This window comes from Belonocnema kinseyi, chromosome 9 (genome assembly GCF_010883055.1).
Source record: "Belonocnema kinseyi isolate 2016_QV_RU_SX_M_011 chromosome 9, B_treatae_v1, whole genome shotgun sequence".
Classification (NCBI taxonomy): Eukaryota; Metazoa; Arthropoda; class Insecta; order Hymenoptera; family Cynipidae; genus Belonocnema; species Belonocnema kinseyi.
This window is the reverse complement of record NC_046665.1, coordinates 14,943,689-14,952,887: the sequence shown is the minus strand read 5'-3', so window position 1 is coordinate 14,952,887 and position 9,199 is coordinate 14,943,689. Positions and strand designations below refer to the sequence as shown.

General features: G+C 33.6%; 1 protein-coding gene across 9 annotated transcripts in view; it reads right to left on the bottom strand.

Annotated features, from left to right (window-relative positions):
* LOC117179929 overlaps positions 1-9,199 on the bottom strand; it is a 1,200,486-nt gene that overhangs the window by 1,158,655 nt on the left and 32,632 nt on the right. For 5 of the 9 annotated variants that reach the window (XR_004467971.1, XM_033372159.1, XM_033372160.1 and 2 more), the window contains exons 2-3: positions 2,015-2,141; positions 1,146-1,644 (exon numbers count right to left, since the gene is read on the bottom strand). The gene's annotated coding sequence lies outside the window, so the exon portion shown is untranslated. The remainder of the gene's footprint in view (positions 1-1,145; positions 1,645-2,014; positions 2,142-9,199) is intronic. The other 4 variants (XM_033372155.1, XM_033372156.1, XM_033372157.1 and 1 more) reach the window with 4 other exon arrangements.

Here is a 9,199-nt window from a genome sequence, read left to right as displayed (position 1 = left end):
GAGGGCGCATACTTTGAATAAAATATTTGTTATCATTCTCTTGAAATAAATGTGTTTTTTTCTTGAAAAAATACCGGTTTCATATGTAGACACCTGGTATTTACGAAACCACTGCCCTTCTTGACTCACGAAAACCTGGCCAAGTTAATACTTAATATATAAATTCGGTGTTTAGCTACTGTCTTTGATTCTCATCACAATAACCTGCAGCCTCCTACCAGCTACCGAGAAGACGGTGTGAAGTATATGATCGACGACCAAGGCAGGACTTGGGCCACTACCGTCTCCGGTGAAACTTACTACTGGTGCGAGTGGAAAACGGCATACATGTTCTTTTGCACACCAGACCCCTTGCAATAGCTTACTTTTAAAGTTAGATTAACTACAAGATTGAGATTTCATCTCCATGTTCATTTTATTTTTGATTAGATTGAGTTTAATAATTACAGTAGACATAAGCAAAGATAAGATTAATTAATTCATTTGTTGTATTAAATAAAAAAAACAGACAAAGAAACCATATACCAAATAAATACGTGAGGGAGTGTCGGAGTTATGCATACAGGCGTATTTCTTTTGTATATTGCGCATGCGCGTCAGCGCCACTTCGAGAAGCACGACGGCGTTGCCGCACTCTGAGTCTACTTGCCCGCTCGATCGGACGTTCTCGCGCGTCGCTCTATCTTTGTAGTTTGATAAATAAAGAATAGTTTTTGTTTCCCAGACGAATTCGTGTGTGCCTCATCGTTAGTCGCCTGCTCCCATACATCTAATTCTGTCACTATCTTTATGTATTTCCCTGATTCGCCAATAGGTTTCAGAAATTCCCTTGTGTCCCCCAACAGCGAATTCATGGAATTCTCTTACAATCTCTTCGCGATCAGACCTTTTTGGGAATATAATTTCGCCAGAACAGACCGTGATGCGGATTCCGCTTTTTGCGAAACTTTGAACCAAAATCTGTTCAGTTGTGGGCCAAGGCAAGTCATCGAGCCCAATTTCTATACTTGTTATTATTATTTTGTCTACTTTTAATGTTTCCATAGCTTTTTTCAGGGCTTCAATACCTCTAGAAAAAATATTTATAAATTTTTTATCGTTATCTTTATTTTTACTATAATATTAAGGATATAACGTCCGCCTACCTTAAACACAGTCGTCACACCAAGGATGAGTTTCTGAGCTTTTAAATCATTTTTGACTATCATTCTGTCTCCTTAATTTCACATTTCGAAAGTACGCTACCTCCGTCGGGACGAGAGCCGAGGTCAAAACTATCCTCGTGTTCCTTGCGTCGTAAAAACCGTGTCTTCGTTGCGAGATAAGCCTCGCCTTCCATGCTACCGGTACTCTCCTCCCTCATCCCACTCGGAATTAGCTGTAAAACGGTATACAATTTGCTTACCGTATCTTTTGGGTTCCCTGAATCTGTTAAAGCCATCGGAAAGCAAGTTCTAGACCTGAGCTCCAATGCAGTAGTAGTGAAATTTAATTGTACGGATCCACGGAATATAGGTTCACTCTCCAAAGGCACGGATCTCACTGAATCATGGCTCTTATAAATTTCTTCCGGGAATCAAGTACCGTATCCCCCCAGTGCGTAGCTCATTCGATGGTAGTGGTGCACGCGCCGTTACGTGGGTCCTTGAACGAGCCCCGCGGAGTAATAATAAGGAGATCAATCTCCGTACATACGTTCTGACTGCGGTAACTGTACATTTACTGCGTTTAAACCAGATGCTTACAAGGAAGGAGACAAACTCAATTGACAATATTTACAGGAACATAACCTCAATTTTTAGTTGCCATTCAACACGGCACTCACTCGCACGTTTCTTGCGGGAGGAAAGGAGATAGCATATCACAGTGCACATGTCCCCTTCCTTGTGAGCATTGGGTTTAAACAACTAATTCTGGCAGTAAATGTACAGTTACCGCAGTCAAAACTCGAGACGCTTTGTACAACATGATCGGTCTCCTTAGTATTACTCCGTGACGAGCCCTAAGCAGCTACCTTGTCGTGTCCCAAATTAGGGATGGGCGATACTATCGCCGATGTATCGAGGTATAGATACTTTTGATATTAATATCGACTATCGGCGACTTCTTCGATTCCTATATTTCAGCGGCTTGCTGTTACACTGAAAAAAATGATTAGTTGGAATAGCAAATAAAATTGTTATGACAACTATTTTAGTTAGTAAATAATAGTACTGCTAATTAGTTGGTTGTAAGAACTATTTTTGTTGGTTGGAACACGAGTAGTTGTCATTACTATCTAATAAAGAAGACTAACTACTTAAGTTTCTCAGCTATACTATACTATACTATACTATACCATACTGTACTATACTATACTATACTATACTGTACTACACTACACTACACTACGCTACACTACACTACACTACACTACACTACACTATACTATACTATACTATGGAAATCGAAATTAAAAAGATCCCATTGGGCATACGGGCATATTTTTTGGGACGTCTTAGGAACTCTGATGTCAGTTCAGCTGATAAGGCGTTCCAAAAAAATATGTCCCCAAGCCCATTGGGATATTTTTATTTGCAGATGTACCCTGTAGATTAGGATTTATAGTAAGACCTACCATAAAACTCTTTCGGTTTCGCAATATCGTATACATACCGGTAAAAGCTTCGATATAATTCTCAAACCCTAAACTTTCTAGTACTTCTCATATTTCCCATTATTTATATATATATTATTGATATAGGTGACTGAAGTATTAGTAACTCTGACTACTAAAATATTACTAACTTAATTTAGTTACGAGAATTATCAAATAGACGGATTCCTAAGCCGTCTATTTGATTAGTCGGTGTTACTAACTGAATAGTTGTAATAACCAATGAATGCTTTACTAATAAAAAGGTAGTAGCCCCAACTAATCATTTTTCGCAGTGTAGCGTTCGTTTTTTCTTTATCAAATAGAAACTGTAATTGAGAAAAATAGTGTTCTGACTGGTATCTGACTTTCCGTTAAATAGCAAATAGCGAATCAAATAATAATGCACGTATTTATTTCTTCTTTTAGGAAAATGCATTTATTTTTCTGCTTCAAATTTTTAAATGGCTGGCGTATTTCTTTTGTTTTGTAATGCGTTTTACAACTTGAGAAAGGGTTCCTAATTTTGAGATTTTTTCGTATTGTGTATGCGTTGCATTAACAACTGGATTGGTTTATATACCGAAATGAATAATGAATAATGAAGAAATGAATAATCGATTTTAAATTTAAAGAAAGAATTCCTTTTTTCACAAATAAGAATTTCAGATCATTTTTAATATCGTTATACACTTTACAATTATCATTTATTGTATGTAATTATAAACAAAAAAATTTTATCATTTTCAAATAAGCGCACCAACGGAAACCAATCCAGCTGTTGACGCCTCGCATGCGCAATAAAAAAATATCACAAAAGTGGGAGCATTGACTTCAGATGATCTGTGATTCTGTGGTACTGGCTTTTCATTATTTTGGCCGCTCTTATAAAAACATGAATTGTTAAAACTTTATAATTGGAGATGATCTCGAAAGGTTCTACCAATAACAGTCTATCGTTTCGTTACGTTAAGAATTAGGATAACTTAATTCTGTATAAAATTTAGTAAACACATACAAGTGTTAAAAGAAATAAAAATGTTTTAAAATTTCTTGTTTTATGGGCATGTGACGCAGCCAAATACCTATATTACCGACCTCACTTTATCAGTTCACTGAATATTTTTTTGAACCTAAGAACTTTTTTTGTAATTAAAATATCGAGCTGAAACTTTGGAAAATGTATTAGAGTACAATAAAGTACTTTGAGCTACTGCATTTTGGTAGGAACTTCACTGAAAATTATGTCATCTTTTTTCTGGACTTCGACATTTTTGAACGTTCGAACTTTTTTATACATAAAATATCGATCTCAAACTTTAAGAAATGCAAGAGCCGAAAGAAAACTAGGTTAAAGTACAAAGTTTAATAATAAAAAATGTAAAAAAAAGATATTTCAATTATCAATTCCATCGGCATCAGCCGGTAACGTTGTACACGAAAATACGAACCCTCTAGAGCCTCTTTTAGTGGCCGCCAGGGTTCCTATTTTCGTGTACAACGTTACCGGCTGATGCCGATGGAATTGATAGTTTAAATGTTTAAAATCTTTCACCGTGATAGAAAAATTTTTATATATATTTTCATGAGCTGCGTACAAACAATAGTGCAATTTTTGAACTTTTCTGTACCAACTTTAGGTTCTTACACTATGATAAGAATTTTTTTAGATATATTCTCATTAGCTGCGTAAAAGTGTATATTGTATAAAAATGTAAATCTCAGGGATATTATTTATCTTAAGTCGGATAAAACGGTGCGAACAATTGTCACTTTCTACTTTCTGGAACTCTTAAATCAAAACTTAGTGATATAGAAAATTAAAAATATTGAAAAGTTAATATAGTTTATAGAAATCGATGATGATATATTGCTTTCTAGCTAACTAATTTAATTTAGAGACCATAAAAATCTACCTCTGCCAAAAATTCTTATATAGGTTCTTATAGAGGATCCTATATAGGAACCTACATAGGATCCTATATGTTTTACCTATATGTGCCACCTATACGAAATGATATAGGATCCTATATGGTGCCTGTATATGACACTCCCTAATATGTCTCTCTAGGTTCCTACATAGGTTCCTATATAAGAAACTGCATAGCATCCTATACAGGAACCTATATAGGATCATTTATATGATTCTCTGTCATTTCCTATAGGTGAAACACATAGGTTCCGATGTAGGATCCTATATAGCATGCTATGTAGGTTCCCAAATAAGATCCTATATAGGAATTTGCAGTAGAGACCTTACTGATATTATACAGCTGTAATGGTTTGTGCGATGTTTGCAGAATATTCTTAATGACTTCATGAAATTTATGCTACGCAATTTCTGAAGAGAATTTTTTTCATACACAATTTTAAGGTTATTTTCAATGATGCATTACATTTTTCACGCGGCAAAAAAAAATTATATTTTAAAAGTGTCTAGATGTGTCGATTATTGGGATGATACCATGGTTGCTTGTCCCTTGTATTTTAAAAGCGAAGATTTTTTCTGCTCAAGTAAGTATTCTTTATTGCAAGCTGAAATAAATTAAAGTTCTTATAAATGATAACATTTTAAATTATTCATAAAATGCACACAATAATTATATTTCATGTTTTAAAAATATTTGTGAAGAACCTTAACCTTAAAAGAGCAACATCTTGTTTTTAGTTAATGATGACCGATTTTTTTTTAAATTATGCAAAGAGGCCCAGGTTAGGGTGTCAGAATAACTTTACCATTAAAATATCCTTCTACAATAAAAATAAAGAGATATGTATTTAGTACTTTAGCCGAAAAAAATGTATCTTACGAATGAGGAAATAATTAAGTTAACCTTCCATTTGAAAATATCTGTCGAAAAACGAAAAATTTTTTGTTTTGCTACTTTTCGGAAAATATTAAAAGTGGATTTTCTGAAAAAGTTCACGTTTTAGACCTTTATTTTTTTAAGAAATATTGCTGATAATGTGTAGTACATTTCTTATAAATTCTTTTTTAATGTAAACCATTCTTTCGAAAGGAATTTTTATTTGTCAAAAAATCTAAACTTTTATTTTTTTTGTAAACTGCTAAAAAGAAGAATAAAGATTAAGAATACAAAGTACTTTGAAATTAAAATGTATAGAAAAGAATACTTTATACTTCTTAAAAAGTTACATTCTATCGACTAAATATTTACTGTTTTATTCATTGCGGCCTCTGCTCTCGATATCTTCGCTTGTACTATGTAGATTTTTTTCGCTTTTGAAAAAATATCCGTTAAACATATTTTCACATGAGTACACGATTTCCAGAGAACTTAATTATTTTCCAATAAATTATAATTTATTTTAATGTTTTGTAATGTGTACTCTTCACACTCACCCTTTTTATTAGAAGCTCACGCAAAAATTGAATTCTGTTTTTCTTATAAAAAAAACTTTTCTTGCTGAAAAAATGGTTTACCTAAAAAAAAGCGTTTATTTATTCCGACATCCTAAACGGGACCTGTGCATGGTTTGAAATGGAATCGGACTAATAAGGATCTTTCAGGATTTTTCCTTTTTTATTATTTTTATCCAAGCTGAAGTTAAGACGCTATAAAATATTAATCGGGAAATAATGAATAATTTTTTAAACAGCTTATTCTAAAAATTGATATTGGGTTATAGAGACATCTGTACCTTCCAAACGGAAAATATTTTTGAAAACGGCCATCCCATCTCAAAATCTACTTGCTTCAACCGTGGATACCAAGAAAACGTCAGCAAATAAAAAATTTGGAAATTGACGAAAGAATGAGAAGGGCCGAAGATCGGCAGATGAAATTATCTCATGAACGCAATAACGACCCCTTAAGAAAATCTTTGGGCCGAAATTATGCTGCCGAGATTGCTGATAATGTTGGAATTTGCAAAAATGATATTAAAACGTAAGAAATTGAAATTAGATTAAAATCCAAATTAAAAATCCTATTTCACGCCCAATAATCAAATTGAAGCAAACTCCTGTTAAAAACAAAAATCCAATTTATCAGGAGTTTGCATCAAAAAAGATATTATTTGGGATCACGATATTGTGGATAATTCACCATTTATTTCTCGGTTTACATCTTGTCAGAGTCCTAAGTTTGTAGACGTAGGGGTGAAGGTTGGTGAGTCTTTCACACGAACTACTGATGTAGAAGTTCAGGCTGGTAACTCGTTTACGGTAACTTCAAATGTAGGAGTTAATGTTAAAAGTGGCAATCTACAGGACTCTTGCAGTTTTTGTGACTCTATAAAAACTGATAAGGAACTCAGCACTACAACTGGTATTGAAAAAATGATTGTCTTAGATAATCTAATCAAAATTGCAGAGATTATGAAACCCCGATTTCAATATTACGTCTCAAAATTGACTATTCGCGAGAGAAGTATGATGTGTTTTATGAAATTAAAACATAATTTTAGCTATGCATTTTTAACAGTATTGTTTAGATCTTGCTCTGAACGGTACTGTCAAACGATTTTTTTGCAAATGATTGATATGCTAAATTTGGCATTAAAAAATGCCATTGTTTGTCTATCAACTGAAGATGTTTCAAGAAATATGCCAACATGCTTCGAAGAATTCAAAGAGACTCGGATTGTACTAGATTGTACCGAAATTGAAAGTCAAAAACCAAAGAAATTATGTTAGCAACTGGCAGCATACTCCTTTTACAAAAGTACCCAGGAGAAAAATAAAGCATTGAAAAGAAGACTGTGTGAATTGCGTATCTGTCATTTGCAGATTCAGAAAGTTAAAACTGAATCGGTTTGCGACTATGTGAATCGGTCATTTTTTCAATCAGCTTCGAATCTGCCATGTACTGCAATGAACATTTCAACCAAATTCATATTGAATCGGTTTCCCTCTTTTTGAATGAGACCGAATTTTGTAAGGTTGAGCTATCATAGTTCACACCATTTGGCAAATTGCGAAATTATCGAAAAATTAAAAGAAATCATGCGCAAGGCTACTATATTCCTTTTGCTATTTCAGTTCTAGATATTGTAAAGGCTTTTTGCGGCATATAACTTAGTCAAAAAAATTATAACGAGTAACAGTCTTTAAAAAAACAATCACTGGCAATCTGCAATTCAAGTGACAGAGACACAATTCAGAAACCTTTGAAACCCATTTAACACAATTGAATGGATTTCGTAAGCAAATGTTATGGTGGTAAAGCTTCGGATAAGGCCATATTTGAACAAAGTGTATTGATAGAAATGTTCGGAGAAGACGAGAAAGAAATTGTCAGGAAGCAAAGAATTATGTTGGACAAAGGTTTTCTTATTGATGATGTGTGTAGAGAGAACGGACTAAAATTATTTAGGCCACTGTTCTTACGAAATAAATCGCAGTTTTCGGAGGCAGAAGCTTTAGATAATTTCCACATTGCTAGTGCGAGGGTTCAAGTGGAACGAGGAAATCAACGGATTAAAGTGTTCGCAACACTTTGCTCTAAAATGCCAACTTCCTTATTTTCAAAGTGTTAGAATAATAATAATTTTATGTGCAATCGTAAATCTAAGTACGTTAATTTTGGACGATTACAAAATTTATTCACACTGATTTGAATTTAATGCCAGCACAAGAGAACGATAACATCGAAGTTGAATTTCACGATTAGTACATTTTTATTTTTAAATTAATTTACTCAAGTCTAAATATTATAAATAAAAAAGAATTTAAGATAATAACATTGCTTCTGTTATATAAGTCTCTTTATTTTACAATCCTTCATAAATACATACATAATGGATCATATTTTTAAAAAATGAATTTTTTAGGGCTGGAAGCATTTCAACTAGACACTTAGGATCGATCTCGACCGATATAACCTTAATGCTACCATCACATGAAGCGCAAATAACAAAGTCTGTTTTTTTTACATTAAGAACCAACATGCCTAATTGTACTTGACCGTAATATTTATCCTTCCGTTTAAGAGCAAGATTAAATTGATTAATGTACTTTAAAGTTTTGATAACTTCTTTAATAGTTTTCTCCTTTCCAAGATGTGGACATTTAATCTCTATTAATTTGTCTGGTTTTCCGTCTTCTGTGAATGTGACCGAATCTGGCGAATGTCCTAGCCAAGAATTTTTCAAGGGAACTATTAAACCAAACTCTTTTACTTTTGCATTACACTGTTTTCCGTAGGCTTTGCACGCGTGTAGTTCATTTTCGACTCCATGTTTCATCTCACTATTTCTAAATGTCTTTGTATAAAAATAATTAATAGATTTTTTCTCCCAATCTGGCTTCTTATTTTTAAAATACGTGCAAATGTCGTAACAACAAGATCCAGTAATTCTGCACTGCCTACGTTCGTTTCAGGTTCGAACATTTTTCTGTGTTGATTCACAAATATAAAGAGGATTACCACTCAGTCGAATAAGTATATTTTCGCAGCATTTTCGCAAATCTTCACTGATCATAACTTCGAATAATTCTTGCATATACCAGGTGTATACATATGAAACCGGTATTGCCATTTAGCGGCCAGTAGGCACACTTGTAGGCACTGTCGGAACTTACCATTTGTGCTAATTGGC